Genomic DNA, 18,630 nt, shown 5'->3' on the forward strand with positions numbered 1-18,630 from the left:
GATTGAGTTTCTCTTTTTAGATTAGTTTTTAATTTTAGCATTATAGTATATATCATTTAATTATTTTAGTGATTTGTAGGTCCACATCAGCCTTCCTGGCTACCAATTTGTAACCTGCATTATCAAATAAAATGATGATGATGATGATGATTAAGAATCAAACGTCAGCCAACCAGAACTGACCGGATTTAAGGCCCTAGAGAGGAAAAAAACTTATTTCCCTTTAACCTTTCAAATCGCGTTTCATTTCTGCTATGTATGTCTCTGTTTGTTACTTTGTCAACTGAAAAACAAAACTCTTTCTTAATCTAGAAACTGGGTTGAAATGAAAAATCTCACTTTAAATCTCTTATTAGGCTCTTTATTGGTGTTCCTTGCTCAAAAGGATTTAGAAAATGACATCACGATTTGAAACCATTCTCGGTCTCAACTGGCTATCGGTTTTTTTTCCGATGGGTTTGACTAACATTACTGAATGTCAATTCACTTTTTGACAGGTCATCCTGGAAAAGTAAGTATTATGGCTACGGCTATTTCGCCATTTGCGTCTACGAAAGAGACTACCAACTATGCAAGGCTATGCCGCCTCCTGGTGGATGTTGGATCTCAGGTGCTTCGGTCCACTTTTGACGCAATACATCCACCAGCGACTCTACATACAGTTTTGGGAAGTACCTCAGTCCATTACGCCACATTGCAATCACTGTACAAAGGGAGGAAGAAAGTGCTGAATCCCACGCAATGGGGAAAGTTGTACCCTTCTCATGCACCCGTGTCTTCCGCAGCCTTCGATATCACACTTCTAACGGTGCTTCTTAGAAATATCTGTGGTTTGGGCCCTCCTGCCAATGGATGGGATCGTCTTCCCCTAGCTACAAACATAAGCATCGCAGATGACATCTCCAGAGTCAAGTATTACAGGAACACTGTATATGGCCATGCTTCTCAAGCCTCTGTGGATGACAGTAGTTTCAGTGCTTACTGGCAGGAAGTAAGAGAAGCTTTGGTGAGACTGGGAGGAGCTCATTTTAGAGCTGAAATCAACAATCTTGAGCACGACTGCATGGATCCAGATATCGAGGAGCATTATCGTGAACTGATGAAACAATGGAAGAAAGACGACGACAGCATCAAAGACAAGCTTGAAGAAATTGAAGGTAAGAAAAGCATTGTTTACTACTAGTGCGGATGAACCAGAAGGTTACAAATGTATATATTTTCAGTTAGCACAGCAGTGCAGGCGAGCTCATGAAGTTTTCATTTTGGGCGGAACTACTCTTATATTTGGAAGATATTTTTGCGTCTTGTGTGAAAAATGAAGAGTTAGCCCCAATGTTGAAACTGTGTTTTCATTTGTAATATTTTGGTCTGTTCGGGGTACTCGTGTACAATTGCTGAACTACATTTTTGTGATTCCTATTTGATCTGTTCGGAATCGAATAGATATTGACATAGGTATCATTGTTTTATCTGTACCTAAACGTGAAGCTTTAATATAAATTTGCGTATGAAAATGCGCATACCTTTTGAAATTTTCAGATTCGATCGAAAACATGAGAAGAAACTTCAGAGACACAACTGACAAGATAGAGATTGATATGAAAGAGGTGAAAGAAAAGCTTACTAGTCTGACGGCCTCAGCTGAAAAAAGCACACAAGAAGGTTAGTTGGTAAGAAGAGCTACTCACAGAAAAAAAAGTTATGAAGAGCGACACTGTTTTTTTCACAGTAATCGCTGGATGTCGGCCAACATAGCAAACTTCGGTTCTTTACTGATCTAAGGGCACACCCTGGCCACCACTCACACTTGCCATACATGAAGATACTCTATAATGTGTGGGATGCCACAGAATGTGAGATATTCTGCATTGGCTACCTCTCGAATTTGATGGTGTTTTGACAGCACTCATACATATGTATGATCTTAGGCGAGATAGGTTATCGTTCTTTTTTTTTCATATCATCTTTCTCATAATGAGTCTAACTTCCCAGTAGCGTTAGATGTGACCCACATACTTCTCAATAAAATAACCAAATCCCTCCTCCGGTCATATCGTGTAGTATTCAATTCTACATGGGAAAATAGTTGAACTAGAATCGTCTTTAGTAAAAATGGGTCAGAATAAGATGCATGTGGTTATTTTACAATTTCTGAGGAAAAGACTGCAGGCAGAACCTCCCACTCCATTGTAGACGGGTCTCTAGGTTTCCTTTGCGTTTTATTTTTTTGCCTAATGAAACACAGCAATGTAGTATAACTCATAATGTTTTCATTTTGGTTGGAACTAGACACATACTTGGAACGTTAATCTAGAGTTATGTGTGAAAAACTAAGAATTAACCCAAATGTCCACAGTGTGTTTTCATGGGCAGTATTTTTGTCTGTTCGTGAGTACTCGTGTACAACTACTGGAGTGCATTTTTGTGATTTCTAAGCGTCTTATTGAGTTTGATCCCTTCGGAATCGAGTCGATATTGACATAGGTATCATTGTTTATATGCACCTAAACGTGAATCTGTGATGTAAATGTGCTTATGAAATTGCGCTTATCTTTCTTACTAATGCAGATTCGCTAAGTGATCTCAGAGACACAACTGAGAAGATAGAGATTGAAATAAAGGAGGTTAAAGAAACGCTTTGTAGCCTGGCGACCACAGTGGAAAAAAGCACAGATGAAGGTTGGTTGCTAGAAATAGCTACTCACAGATAAACTGAACTATCAACAGGGATTCCGTTAACTCGAGTACATAACACATCTTTTGAGCATGACCACATTATTCGCTTGATGTCGGTCAATTTAACACTTTTTAGGTAATGTATTGTTGTAAGAGCACACCTTGGCTACTAAGTTAAACCTACTCTGGCTACAAATGAAGATACTAGGTAATATGTGGGATGAATGGGATGGCACGGAATCTCAGGCTACCTTTCAGATTGGATAGCTTTTTGACAGCACTCATACATATTTGGCTGAGAAGGGTTATTGCCTTATTTTAGTTTTACTTTTGTTAAGGACATAATGAATCTAACTTCCTAATCCGTTAGATGTGACCTGTATATTCTTGAACAGACTAATGCAATCCTTCCTCCACTCAAAATGTTTCAAAATTTTTTGTAGAGTATTCCATTGTACATGGAAAAAAAAATGCAGAATTAGAGCTGTGTTAGTAAAAAGGAGCAGGATAAGGCGTATGTGGTTATTTTTTAATTTTCCGAGCGAAAAACTGAGAACGAAACTTCACAATGCATTACAGGCGGACCTCTGGTTTGCTCTAGCGTTTTTCTTTTTTTATGATTAAACGACGTGAAAACGAGGGCGGAAAAGCGTTCTTTGGTTTTCCTGATTAGTTCTTACAATGCCACTTTTTACCGACAAAAATCTTTCTCAGACTATTCGCTCCAATGATATCAATATTCATCTCCCGAGTTTCACTATCAGAAACCACTGAGGCCGAGCCATAAGTTTTTTAGAATGTTGTATAACAATTAAAAAAAGCAACAACAGAGAAAGGGAAAAAGATCTATTTAGTTAACTTTTAAAGAATATAGTGACTCTCACTTGGACTAAAAGTTCCAATGTTATTCCACAAAAGGGTCTCTTGAGAAAATGATAGGCGAAATGGTAAAGATGGACAGCGAACTGAAAGAATTGAAGGAAAAGCTGTGTACTTTGACAGCCTCAGTGGGAGAAAGCAGGGATGAAGGTCAGTTGAATTGTACAATAAAAGCTATCCTGCTTAACCACAAATTTAGCCGTAGTCAACATGCATATGGCCTGTATGTGTGAGAGGGAGAGATCATCCTATCTTAAAGAGATTCAAGTTTTCAATTTAGACAATCTCTGGAGTAATCTCTGCGGTGTACTTTCATTCCCTCCAATTATTTAAACTTTCACTCGTAATTAGCCTGAAAAACTTTATATTTTGATTAGAGTGGAGAACGAAATAAAACGAAGTATAGTTTTAACGAAAACATTGGCATTAAGTTCGGCTCGATAATAGAAACTAACAGAGCAGGTTCGACTGCATTTACAAGCTGAATGGCTTTTGGTCAGTAAATTAACATGAATCATACATGGATACCTTTTTCATCGCTCAAGTAGTTTCTTGGCAATGGTGTCGTACTCGTTCACTTGTCTAAATTCAGTGCCGAATACCTAGTAGCATTTAATGTAATCCGCATATTTCTGAATAAAATAACTAAACCCTTCCTTCGCTCATATTGTGGCGTATTCAATTCTACATGGGTAAATAGTTGAATGAGGATCGTTTTGAGTAAAATAGGTTCCTGAGGAAAAGACTGTAGGCAAAACCTCCCACATCATCGCAGGCGGTCTCAACACTGCTCAAGCATATTTTTTCCTTAGGAAACCGCACGACAAAGAGGGCAGAATGGCGTTGATTTTTATTGAATAGTTCGCACAGTCTCGCTAGATGCCGAAAAAATTTTATTCGGACTATCGGCTTCAATGATATCAATATTCATCTCCCGAGTAAATTACTTTATGACAGAGTGTTACCGTCAGTTCTACTGTCAGACTCCTTTGAAGCCGACCGTGAGTTTTCTATAAAATAGAAGCAAACGATAGAGGACGGGGAAAGGATGTATTCAGTTGAGTTTTCCTGTGATGAATAAAGCAACTCTCACTCAGACTAAAAGTTTTAATGTTATTCCGTCGTCAGATACCACGAAAGGATCTCTTGAGAAAATAATAAGCAAAATGGCAAAGATGGACAGCGAACTGAAAGAAGTGAAGGAAAAGCGATGTACTTCGACGGCCGTAGTGGGAGAAATCAAGGATCAAGGTCAGTTGAATTATACAATAGCATTTATCCTGCTTAACCGGATATTTGTAGTCAAAATGTCCAGCATGTGACAGAGATCATCCTTCTGCTGTCTGTTTTCGTTGCTTTCAATGCTTTATGTGTGGAGCGCAGGTCACAACTGCCCATCAGAATTTTATTGCAATTGTCTTTCAAAACTTGGCTTCTATTGTAAGATCAGGGGTGGGGTATGGAAGCCACTGTTCAGTGAATACCTACCAACCAACCAAGAGATAGTGAATTTTCCTTCGCAAAAAATTGGCATGAAATTTTCCTCCAAAATTTCACCCGTACTGAATCTGTAAACATTGTAGTTGATAGCCAGTTTCGTCTGTTTTCAGCTATCAAATGATGGCATCTTTTTAACTTGTAACATTTTTTCTCTTTAAAAAAGAAAGATTCTAAGATTCAGTGAGAGAGACACTTATAAGAATCAAATAATTTCTTTTCCGATGGTATCAAAGTCGTTCACTCATTTAAATTCAGTGCCAAATACCAGAAGATGACATAATTTTCAACGCCGCATTCATTGGATTTTTCACTCTCTTTTCGCTACTATTAGGTATCTTTGATCCTACTGAGCTTATCAATGGAATTCGCCAGCTTTACCAGACTCGCGAAGGATGGCTCTCACCCTTTCCATGGTGTGAAGAGTTTCAGTTATTTCTTGGCGATATTTTTACAAGGCTCGAAGTGGTCAGAAGAAAGAAAACGAAAGGACAAATCACTGACGTATTTGTTGACATGCCATCAATACTAGACCCGCATGAAGAGTGTTCAGCGCCGAGAACTGTGTTGATTGAAGGAGAACCTGGTATGGGAAAAACCACCTATTGTAAAAAGTACGTCTACGACTGGGCCACAAAAAAACAACAACCTCGGGGCTGCGGCTCAACAGTATTCAAAGTAGTATTGTTGCTGAAATGTCGAGATATCCATTCTGACGTTTGGGAAGCTATTGATGATCAGCTTCTGCCCCGAGACATCGATGAAGAAGTCAAACAACAATTCTTTCAGTTTATTCGTGAAAATCAGGCCAGTATTTTATTGATATTGGATGGATTGGACGAGTTATCTTCCGGCAAATTGTCGATGTTTTGCGAATTAATTGAAGGAAGGGGACTCCCCAGGTGCCACTTAGTTGCAACAGCAAGACACGAAGCTGGAAAAGAGGTGAGAAGGTGTTGTGACACTCTACTTCAGATCGAAGGATTCACTGAAAAGCATATGAAAGAATTTGTCACCAAGTACTTTAAAGAAAGGACGGATTTAGCCACCAAGCTCTCGCAACGGATGTCGCGAGATAAAAGCCTTAGTGAAATAGCGGCCAATCCTCTAAACACAGCACTACTTTGCCTTTTATGCGAAGAGTTTGAGGGCACACTCCCCGAAAGCAGAGCTCAACTGTACTTGGATATGGTTGAATGTGTTTTGAGAAGACATAGAAAAAAGAAGGGGCTATTAGAAACGAGCGAAGACCTGACAAACCATTACAAACCGCAATTGAATCACCTTGGAAAGGTAGCGTTTAATGGTTTACTTGACGACAAGTTGGATTTTAATGAAACTCAATTGGAAAACCATGCAGAAGAGTTGACTGAATTTGGATTTCTGTCAGTGCAGCCTGGTAGCAGCAGAGACAAACACTGCATTATGCTTTCTTACATAAAAGTTTTCAAGAATTCTTTTCAGCATTCTTCATTTGTGGTCAGATTCAAAGCAAGGAAATTAAACTTGAAGAACTAGTTTCCGATCGAAGGTATTTCGTTGAACTTAAACAAGTACTTTTGTTTTCGTGTGGAATTTTAGCCATGAAATGCGATGAAAAAGTTGTGGCCCTTGTAAAGAATTTAACAAATGAAGTCAACAAATATAAAGGCCGTTGTACAAAAATTGTCTTAGAGGCCATCAACGAATGTAAAAGAGAAAAGAGTGATTTTCACTCACAGTTAGCAAAGTCGTTTGGAACTGGTTTGAATCTAACCAATTTAATTTTGTCTTACAATGGTATTAGAGATGCGGGTGCTACATGTATTGCTGAGGCAATCAAAGTGAACAAGACGCTAACCAATTTGAATTTGTCTTACAATGGTATTAGTGATGCGGGTGCTACATGTATTGCTGAGGCAATAAAAGTGAACAAGACGCTAACCAATTTGAATTTGTCTGGCAATCGTATTAGTGCTGTGGGTGCTACATGTATTGCTGAGGCAATGAAAGTGAACAAGACGCTAACCAATTTGAATTTGTCAGTTAATGGTATTAGTGATGCGGATGCTACATGTATTGCAGAGGCAATCAAAGTGAACAAGACGCTAATCAATTTGATTTTTTCTTACAATGGTATTAGTGATGCGGGTGCTAAATGTATCGCTGAGGCAATCAAAGTGAACAAGACGCTAACCAATTTGAATTTGTCTGGGAATCGTATTAGCGCTGCGGGTGCTACATGTATTGCTGAGGCAATGAAAGTGAACAAGACGCTAACCAATTTGACTTTGTCTGGGAATCGTGTGAGCGCTGCGGGTGCTACATGTATTGCTGAGGCAATGAAAGTGAACAAGACGCTAACCAAATTGATTTTGTCTTACAATGGTATTAGTGATGCGGGTGCTACATGTATTGCTGAGGCAATGAAAGTGAACAAGACGCTAACCAATTTGAATTTGTCTGGGAATCGTATTAGTGCTGCGGGTGCTAAATGTATTGCTGAGGCAATGAAAGTGAACAAGACGCTAACCAATTTGACTTTGTCTGGGAATCGTATTAGTGATGCGGGTGCTACATGTATTGCTGAGGCAATGAAAGTGAACAAGACGCTAACCAATTTGACTTTGTCTGGGAATCGTATTAGTGCAGCGGGTGCTACATGTATTGCTGAGGCAATGAAAATGAACAAAACGATAACCAATTTGAATTTGTCTTACAATGGTATTAGTGATGCGGGTGCTACATGTATTGCTGAGGCAATGAAAGTGAACAAGACGCTAACCAATTTGAATTTGTCAGTTAATGGTATTAGTGATGCGGATGCTACATGTATTGCAGAGGCAATGAAAGTGAACAAGACGCTAACCAATTTGACTTTGTCTGGGAATCGTATTAGTGCTGCGGGTGCTACATGTATTGCTGAGGCAATAAAAGTGAACAAGACGCTAACCAATTTGATTTTGTCTTACAATGGTATTAGTGATGCGGGTGCTACATGTATTGCTGAGGCAATGAAAGTGAACAAGACGCTAACCAATTTGAATTTGTCTTACAATGGTATTAGTGCTGCTGGTGCTACATGTATTGCTGAGGCAATGAAAGTGAACAATACGCTAACCAATAACCAAAGCAGGGTTCAAATAACTTTTGAAGTAGAAGGGCACTGCCTTTAAAGTAGACAGGTACCTTTGAAAATTGAGGGCCGAAGGCCCGAATCACTAGGGGAGTGGGAATCACTAGGGGTTTAAAACATAAGTCTCTCAGAAACGCATTTTCCTGCAATCTGGAAAAGAAATCTTCTTTCAATGGTGCTTACTTAATCTATTATAATAAAAAAGAATGGTACTCTGGGAGAATCTGTTTATTTCACGACACAGCCATAGCTACATCAAAAGACTGCTGTTGTTTTCGGAGCCTCTTTTTATCTTGTAGTTACAAGTTAACTTCAGCTTATAAAGTGATGAAGTGTGAAACTGACACTTTCTGTTATGCCAACTGCCAACCAGGACGAAACAGCCGAATCAATGAGATCTTAAAATTGCTTGCTCCCTACTGCTGGGCCATTGATTTTCATCCATTCATCAATTTAAATCGATGTTTGCCATCCTTGTTAAATAGGACCAAGGGTCAGTTGAAGTTTCCTGCCCGTGGAGAGGAGCTTGCGCTCGAAAGAGTGGTCGAGGTTGTTGTCCATGCAAAGCAGCAAATAAGAATTGTAAGGCAAACTGTCAGTGTCGCTGACGTTCGAGTTCCTGCAATGAAGTGACTAAACTGGAAATAATTAGACGTCCGGCAGTCCGATATTTTTCCCATACTTCTCTTCGAAATCCAAAATATATATTTATAGGAAAATGTTCGACCTTTATTAACAATCCTCAAGCGCTTCCAGGCAGCCTACAATTTCGAACTTGATGTTTTTCGCTAACCCTGTATACAGAGTACGATGCAATCCAAACGCTTGACACTTAAAAGCTTTTCAATGACACTGCTGGACTCGGTCCTCAAATAACTCCATATTTCTCTCTGAAATATACCAATTTTTCGTTGAAGATATTCCACCTTCATTTACAATCCTCGAGCGCTTCTAGAAAGTGAAAAAATTCCAAGGTTGTTCGTTTCGCTGACCTTGTGCACAGAGCGCGAAGAGACCCAAGCGTAACACTAAGAAAATTTTCACTGGACACTACCGTACACGGTCTTCGAATAACTAAACGTCCGGCAGTCTGATACTTTTCCATATTTTTCTTTGAAAAATGCCAATTTGTATTGGAAATATTTTACTTTTATTTAGAATCCTCAAGCGCTTCTTGAAAGTGAAAAAGTTTGAACGTTGTCCTTTTCGCCGACTCTGTTCACAGAGTACGAAGAGATCCAAGCGTAACACTTAAAAAAATTTTCTTCGGATTCTTCCAGATAAAATTCAAAATACTGGAAGGAAACTGTAAAATGACGAACGGCGAATGTATTTACCGTAAAATAGTTGACTATATGTTTAGGATGGCTCTTGAGAAAGACGATTCAAGAAGGTTTTCAGTGATCTGGAAATTTCGTGTTACAGGAAATTGGGTCGCGGCGCGCGTTGCATCAAGTTTGGAAATGGGCCTTTAAGCGGGAATATTTGGGAAACTAAGATGGCGGCGTTACGCAAGCGCGCAAGTGTTACGACCGATCACGTTTACGCAACGTTTTAGGACAACTCGGCATCTATTCTCGGCAAAAAGAAAACTTCGAATGTCGAGCCTTGATTTCATTGGCAAGCTCCTCGTAAGTATGTTTCTGTTCGATAAGAAACCGGCGGACAAAGTCTTTATCTAAGACATTTTCTAACGCCGCCATCTTAGTTTCCTAAATATTCCCACTTAAACAAAGATTGTCAGTTTCAATGCCATAAACCGAAAACAGAACACCCAAGACGAATCGTAATCCGTTTCCAAAATTCCATACGAAAACGAAAAACAAAAAAGAAAATTAAAATCCGTTTTTTTAGCCACAGAAAAAGAAAAACGTAGAGCATCAAGTGAATTTTAATTCCGTTTCCTTCCCGACGAGGAAAAATGGAAAACGAAAATGGAAGTCCAATTTCGTTTTTTCACTGCAAAGAAAAACGAAAAACGAAAATAAAAATTTGAGTTTGATTTTCCTATGCAATTGAAAATAGGTTGGCACTAAGGTACACGGATTATTGCTCTATCATTGTGCTTGTCTTCGGGAACTCTTCAATATACAGTCCACAGATATTCTCACTAAAACTTCTTATCAAGCCCCAATATTTCTGTCTGGACTTGAGGCTCGCTTGAACAAAAGCAACAATACCAGTCCGGTCAGTGCAGACTGCAGACTGCAGACTGCAGACCCGGTAAAAAATGCCGAGGTGCAAAACGTAGACTACAGACCGCAGACTGGGTACGAAATGCAGACTGAGAATTTTTACTGTTTTTTCGTCTGATACTTGATAACATGTCATCTTACAACTTACCGAGCGTCACGCAAGCGCTTTTCCGCGATCATCTTTCACGATTATTTGCACTATTGTGGAATATTTCTTGCCTGTTTCTTGATCACAATCGTTCTTACTATAATTTCAAGCTGTTACGGGAAAATTTACTAATTTTTCCGTGTGGTTCTTATTCGGAACATATTTATTCGTAAACTTTCACATTTAACCATTTCCAGTCCTTTCATTTTAGTGAGTCAAAAAATGTATAAAAACCACAGTAGCTTTTGGATTATTGTTGTTACTCGCTTTCATTATATGCACCTTCTTATCTATTACTGGTTTTTTGTTCGATAAATATAAGTGTTAATTGTCTTTCAGGAAAATATTGGTTCTCATGGTAGTTAGCAGCTGAGTTTATACTCGTGTCTTTAATTTCTTTTCATACGATAGTTTCCACACCAACCTTGCGTAGATAAGCAGAAACGTTTAGTTTCAACAAGCAGCGCTAGCGACTGGCAGGCGTACGAGGATTCACAATGAAATAAGAGAACAACCTTCGTTTTCCATAAAATTGTAATTTACAATCCTTGAACTTGAAAACAATCCGAAGATTCATTAAAAATATCACTTACTCCGAAGCGCTCGGAGTTTTACAGATGTTCAAAAGCTTTTTCTGTTGACAAAATCGATCATTACCTTTCGTATCGTGTGTTTTTCCTGTGTGAAGCAACAAAAGGTGCCGGCCACTGACGTTAACACGAAAATCAAATAACACCAAAACAAATAACTTTGGCTACCGATTTCTAGTGAATTTTTAAAGAACAATCTTGTTTTAAGTTTCAAGACAATTTGAAGATTATAAATAGATATTATGTACTAAAATGCGAAAGTTATACACCACAAAATGGATAAATAGGCCTGAAATGAAATTCTATCTTGTTCTTGATTATAGGTTGCCTATCACGTGACCAAAATTTACCCAGGTGGAAATCCAAAATGACCGTCTTGGCTTAGTTATGTCACTCAAAACTCGTTCCCGTTTGTCTCATTTGATAAAGAGGGAATCATTTATGTTTTCACTAAGACAGAATTACCTTGATTTTCCAATATTTAAAATGATAGAAAGTAAATTTCACTTTTCACCCACATTTACTTCCAATCTTTTCTTTTGAACCAGAAACACAAATAATATATATATGTTATTTGCCGGCTGGGAGGTCCGTATGGTGAAAAACATTTCAAGACCGAGGTCACAGTTTTTCACCATACAGACCGACCCTTAGCCGGTAAATAACATGTTTATTTTTTTTAAACTTGACGAAATTCTTTGCGAAAGAACCCGAATGATTTAGGGCTGTAAATACTGCAAGATCTTTCATAAACTGAACAATTTTTGAGCGAATAAATGGTAGTTAAAATAGAGGTGATGCAAATTAAAGAGAGATGCCTCACCGAAACATTTTCATTTCTGTAACGATAAAGGTGATTTAAGAGGCTTCCAAACAAACTTTGAAACATTATTTTTACAAGTATCTGTCACGATCTGACACCTGTCAATTAGTGAGAGCATAAGAAAAAAAAAGCGCAAGAACATTTGAAAAACAACGGAACTAGTTTGGCGAGGACTGTCACGACAATGTTTTCTTCAAAAACAGTCAATGGTCGAACAAAAAGTATTATTCACTCTCATCGACGATTCATTCATGTGCGAAGATTTACCTCTGTTCATTAAGTTAAAGACGAGGAAAGTAAATGTGAGTAAATTCAATTTTTTTATTTTGAAGTTGTGAGAGTTTGTTCGTTCGTTTGCTAAAATGGCGTGTGTAAATCTGGTCTTTCCTCCACAAAAACGAAATTCGAATGGCACACTCCAACGAAACAGACGGGGATTTAATGCAGCCTTTTGTCATTAAACTCCTTCAGTTTCTATTGTGCAACTTACGGTACAAATGTCCAAATTGAACGGACTTGGAAAGACTCACGCGTAAATTTGTTGTAGAACTTAAATTAAAACTTCGCTCGCTCTTTTACTACGAACAAATTGTTAAAGAAAATTCAGATATTAAATGAATGAAATTTCCATCGTTCAGTTTAACCGTAACCAAATATTTCACGTTTTAACTTTCTATGTACTTTTTGTGAACGATTAAAATTAACTGGAGACGGTTTTTTGTCCGCTTGTCAACCAGCGTAATTGACACTATTGCTTATACAAATTCATTCTGAAATCAATATTTTTCTGTCGACCAAAGTGAATTGAGACAGAGAAAACGGAGGATTCATAAGTTGTTTATAGGCTTGAGGTAGTGACCGATGTGTTTGCTTAAAAATACTGCCCAGCCGGAAAAACGGGATATATTTATGAAAAATGGCAACGAAAGTTGGGATGTACTCGGCGACTCACGAAAGCCTTACCATGGCCCGTGGGCAGAGATAGGAAAATACTGACCGGGTAAAGAACCAATCAGATTGCAGGATTCGTTACCGTGCCCTAGCCCGTGCAATAAATGTTTAAAACACATGACATCATTCACCCTTGTCAAATGTAATAGCATGATCATTTCAATTGTAGTGCCTTCTTATCCAAAGGTTACTTTGTTTCTTTGCTACATTAGCAAACAATGAACAATTGCTCGTACTCTAAATATGACAATCAACCACAAAATTCCCTAAACCAGATAACATTAAACATAATCCAAAAAATCATGTAAGTCATCTGTCAATTCACGAGTTTGCTCACAGAGCACTTTGATTGATTTTGAGACTGTTTCCGTCGTAGAAACAGATGGAATATCTATGTAGTTTTCGTTTAATTTCAAAGAGACTTTTTCCACTCCTTGTTTGTCCTTAATGAAATATTCCGATTTGTGCAACAATAGCACCTCACACTAGTTACTTCGTACCTTTTACAGCTTTTACGATTACTAGTTTAGCTTTCACTCTAGCATGATGTATGCATGTTAGAGTGCTCTTCGAATAAAAGTCTGCTGTGGAGCCAAAATGCTGTCTCCTCCTTGACGTCCGTACAAGCTCACTCGAAGTAAATCTCCATGTACCAGGAAATCGTGACGAATTTCCGTTCTCGCAAGCCGAGTGGTCTCTACCGAGTTAATTCCCCCCGTTTTGTACGTTCCCGCGAAGTCCAGCCAGGGTGCGCGAAAACTTATCGTCACAAAGCCTCATTTATTATTCTCATTTTGCGCGCGAGTTGGTTGGCGTGATGTCTGTGCAGAATTTACTAACTTAATAAAAGTAGATGTAGATGTAAATGGATGCCACTATTGAATATTTAACCTGCGCAATATTCGAGAAATTCATCTTTTTGACCGATATATGATCATTTTTTAAACAAAAATGCGAACCAAGACCAAAACTGTTCCTCCGAATTGATATATTTTCAACGTTCATAGGTGTACACACACTGATTTTCACATGTGTCGATCTTATATTTTTATTGGTTTACATGAGGAACCGGAGAATTTTTACAGGGAAAAGCGAAGCGTTACCCCAGTGACTGGCAATTTGTTTACTTTTTTTTGGTGGTTTTATCTCTCGTTGGTTTGGTGACTACGCAAATATTAATATGTGAAAATCAGATTATATGAAGACTTGAAATTCCCCTAAGTGTAACGATAGGATTTTTAAGTTACCGAGTTCTTTTATGCTAGCGCTAAAAATATATAAAATTCAACGTAGAAAGCTACGTTCAGCAAAGCGTAAACGCTACCAGTTCTCATTCAGTCACCCGTAAACAATCTGTCACCTGTCATGTCCTTTTGTGTAGTTGTTATCCACCGGGACTCTTTTGAAAGTAATTAATGTTGTAAAAGGCGAAATTCCTACTTAGCCAATGGTGTAGTAGATTACGTGATTCTTTAGATTATTCATGGCATTATCTCATCCATGTACGTTAGGCTTAAATAGAACTGTTTTGAAAAGCTTTTTGGACAGAGAAGAAAAAAAAAAAGAGAGAGAGAGAGAGAGAGAGAGAGAGAGAGAGAGAGAGAGAGAGAGAGAGAGAAGAAGAGGGTCGAGCCAGTTCTGGCCAGGTCAGTTCTGGTCAAAAAGTGCAGTAGAGCTTGCAGAATAAAAATCTACGTTGGAGCCAACCCTGTTGTTTTTAGTCATTGTCTCAAGGATATTCAACAGCCGTAAAAGATTCCGGTCCTTCCCGCAGCCAGCGAGTGCCCCCAAGGAAAGCCTTTACCCAGAAGCAGTTTATAAGCGTCGTCCCCGTCCGTCCGTCCGTTTATCGTGAAGGCAAAACCTGTTTTCACATAAGAACGAGTGTGGCCGCTTTGATAAAAATCAATTGCAATGGCCGCTTTGTTTAAAACAGAAGATATCAAGAAACGGGCAAGGAATATTTAATAGATAATTACTGCGGCAGTCAGCGTTATGAGATATATTGCAGCCAGCTGAGGGCGTAGTCTGCCTAATGACCTCTGCCCATCCCACCTCCAGCTCATACAAACTTTTTTCCAATTCCCATCACGACGAATGCACAAGTTTTCTTATCACACAACTGCCCAAAAATAAAAGAAAATTTATTCCAAAAAGTCTTAAAAGCTCACATACCGAATTCAACTATACCTATATTCAGCAAGTCCAAGAACTGCAAACCTAACCCATAACATGAATGAGCTGGCTCCAAGAGCCTTTTGATTTTCATTACTTCCACGTCTCGAGCGTCTGTCTTTCATTAAAAACAAAAACAAAAAAAATTTATAGGCATTTTTTTATTTCTGTTGCGATCTGCAGAGCCATTCAATGATATTTGACCACTGAAAGTTTCCTGAACGGGAGGTTTGTGGGGGAGGGGGGGATGGACAATAGGGGGGAGGTGGGGACACAATAGGGGCAAGGTAAACAAAGTTGTTGTGGATAACTCTAAAATGGTAATGTATTGCCAGCGGACAGCAGAAACGTGTGAAGGAAACGAAAATTGCAAACATCTTAATTTTTCCCCAACAAAGCCTTAATAGTGGGATTGGGAAGCACAGGAAATTAACTGCTGCTAAAGCAACGCTGCTATGCTCCCCCACTTCCCGTACAACCCCTCCCCTCCCCTCCCACCCCCCATCCGCTCCTTATCCTGATGATGATGATCCCTCTGTTAATTACGTGACCACGCAGGCTGGAATGGTAGAAAAACTCGAAAACTTCATCAGTAAGTATAGTAAGAGCTTGGCGGAAGAAACAGAAATGTAGTATTCTCCCCCTTCCCCTCCTATCTAATTTGTTTCAAGTCACGGAGGGAGAGCTAGAAGTCTACCCACAGTCCTTGTTCTCCGATTATGAAAATTTGTGCAACTAGTTTTAATCTTCCATGGCAATAGTTTCCAATGACACCGAACAAAATTTTATTGTAATAAAAAGGAAACGGCCGGAAGACCGTCTCATATGTTATTTTACAAGGAGCCAGGTAGGAATAGATTGTTTGGTGACTGCACCGAAGATATCTTACAAGAAAGCAGGAAGAAGATGATGTTGATACAATCAAAGAGAACTCACACGCTGAACTAAAATAGACACGCATTCACTTGGTTGAACCAGTTCAAGACCTTTTGGGTAAACAATCTCGTAAACATGCATTCGATAAAAGAGTGCTCAATTGAATCTCTATCTCCGCAGTATACACATTCATCGTCCGCCTTAAATTATACTAGAATTATTAAGAAATTATATCAGTAACTCAGCACTAAGCCCCATCAGCGCTACGTGCAGATATTCCGTTGTTGGTATACACCTGAGAGATGAAAACCGTGTCAGAAGGAAGTATCAGGGGAAGTTTGGGCTATTTGAACTTTAAAATTCAATACATCCGCAGACACAAACCTTTTGAGAAAACTCCATCCAGGCGAAAATAACCTTTATTGCTGTATTCAATGTAGGCACTAAAAACTTTTAGATCTAATTTTTGGTCTCATGAACACTAATTTATGTATCATAATTAGTTTAATATATAAATAAATAAATGTGGGGGTAGAGTCTACCTTGGCATAAAGCGCTAAATGCTGTGGTAGTAGAGCTAAGTATATATATAAGTTGAAGAATTAAAGAGGACGCATCGATTCTCTGTGACTGAGTTTCGCCGAAACTCAGAGTCACAGAGAATCGATGCGTCCCCTTTAATTCTTCAACTTATATCATAATTAGTTTATATATTTGATGAACTTCGATTGAAAAGGTATAGAAAACTGCAGTGATAAACATAATACCTATATATTAATAGACGTTTTGGTGTGTAGTATCGTTGAACATATTTACGAATTGTGCAGTTTTGTTTTTTGCCAAGTGTTTCTGCTCATTTCCCATAGGGAAGCGGATAAAGAAGCGCAGCGCACGCTACAGGTTAAACAGTTTTTTTTTCAGTACAAAATAAATAACTGCACCATATTGCAATATATTTTTACCCATCCACACATTATTTGTACTCTAATTGTTGAGTTATATAATAAACCCATACATCATAATAATTACAATTCTTCAAATTTGATTGGCACGCATTAGCTGCTTTATTTTTCACTAATTATTCTGTACAGCTGTAATCGGACAATGTCATCGGACAGTTGGCTGTAATCGGGCAGTTGAAGCAGCCAATTATACTTAATCCACTCCGCCAAATTGACTAATCACAGAATCATCACAATAACCATAGCAACAACCACTGATCCTTAGAAAATATGAGAAATTCTAAAATGGAGACTCTTTTTTTATTTTAGAAATTGTCTCTACCGCAGATGTTTGACCCAATGTATTTGCTGTTTTCGGAAATTGTAACGGTTAGGATAAATTAGTAACAGGACTTTCTGCTGTCCAGTTCTGTGTGTAATCATACTCGTGATTGACAAATCGGACTCCCACCTCGCGGTCGTCCAATTTTGTTAATCACTCGTATGATTACAGACCGAATTGGATTTCACTCGGTCCCATTACTATTATTTATTGCATGAGTTGGCAAGCGAGTTTTGCCTCAATATCTCGACATAGAAGCCTGGAAGCTGTATTTTGTTTGAATTACCTTCTCTTCCCTGTCCAGCTGTAACTTCGACATCTAAAGGGGAATTTTGCCTGTTTTAGAACCACATTAAAATGTCAAATCTGAATTGATTATGGAAATCATAACTCTTGGCTTTCCTTTATGAGAAATTAAACGCAGAAGATGTTGTCGTTTGTGCACATGCGACTGAGTCAATCGCCATGCAACGAAAAGGACTTACGGAGTCGTTAAACAAGAGCGTAGAATTTGTGTTATGAGTTAACAAGAAGAATATTTGGATAAAAAAAAATTGGGTTTTTTTATGGTTTTACGATTCAATAATGATAGAATGAATACCTTTAAATTCCCATGAAGCTGTTTTGGATATTTTCTGCAGCTCATTACAACTTTTTTGAGGTACAGCTTACACCGTGAAATAGTACTGGGAGAAACACAGTAGTTCCTTATCACAATAAAATACTTCAAATATTCTTTAACACAGCTGGCACTGTATTAGTTACAATGAGAAAATTAACGATAGAATACATTTTTTTGCAAGATTTCCAAAATCTTTTCATCTCTTTGAAGCAAAGTTTGTACGGCGGATTTATGTCAAAGGTAAATGTTCTAAAGAAAATTTGAAAGGAGCAAGATCAAATGTGCTTGCTGAAGCAGAAGAGTTCCCTTTTCCAATCATTTGGTGTAAGCCCAAAAAGCCGTCATTTGAAAACCGACCAAAAGGGCCTGAGTGGGAGGTTGCTGAAAGCATTTTGCTTCCAGCGTTAGACTTTAACTTGATGTCGTCTATGAATTTAGTGTATCCCGACGACGTGAAATTAACTCCCGTTAAAGACGTGGTCGAGATTCCAGTGAAATGTAGGCACAACGTGTTTTCTTATTTTCTCTTAGAGACTTCTACAATAATAGTAGTAATAATAACAATGATAATAATAATGATGATGAAATATGAGAGTGATCTTCGTGGTAATAAACACTGTTTAAACAGTAGTAAAAATAAAATCTAAGAAACATTCAGGTTTTTTTAAAAAAACCACATATAACTACCCCCCCCCCTTTTTTTAGGTTAGCTACCACATTTTCGCCATTAAAGTTCTGTAGTGCTTTTATTTTTGTATTCTCTTCCAATTTTTCCAATTTTTGCAAAAAAAAAAAACAA

The 18,630-nt window shown here is 38.3% G+C and overlaps 1 pseudogene across 1 annotated transcript; it reads left to right on the forward strand.

Moving 5' to 3' along the window:
* The first annotated feature begins 333 nt into the window (after positions 1 to 333).
* Positions 334 to 9,228, forward strand: LOC113664313 (uncharacterized; annotated as a pseudogene). Its single transcript, XR_016187936.1, has 6 exons — positions 334 to 1,157; positions 1,540 to 1,662; positions 2,569 to 2,679; positions 3,595 to 3,705; positions 4,684 to 4,806; positions 5,387 to 9,228. The product of XR_016187936.1 is annotated as an uncharacterized LOC113664313 (transcript).
* Positions 9,229 to 18,630: the final 9,402 nt, after the last annotated feature.

The sequence above is a fragment of the Pocillopora damicornis genome, chromosome 6, assembly GCF_964200805.1.
Source record: "Pocillopora damicornis chromosome 6, jaPocDami1.2, whole genome shotgun sequence".
Lineage (NCBI taxonomy): Eukaryota > Metazoa > Cnidaria > Anthozoa > Scleractinia > Pocilloporidae > Pocillopora > Pocillopora damicornis.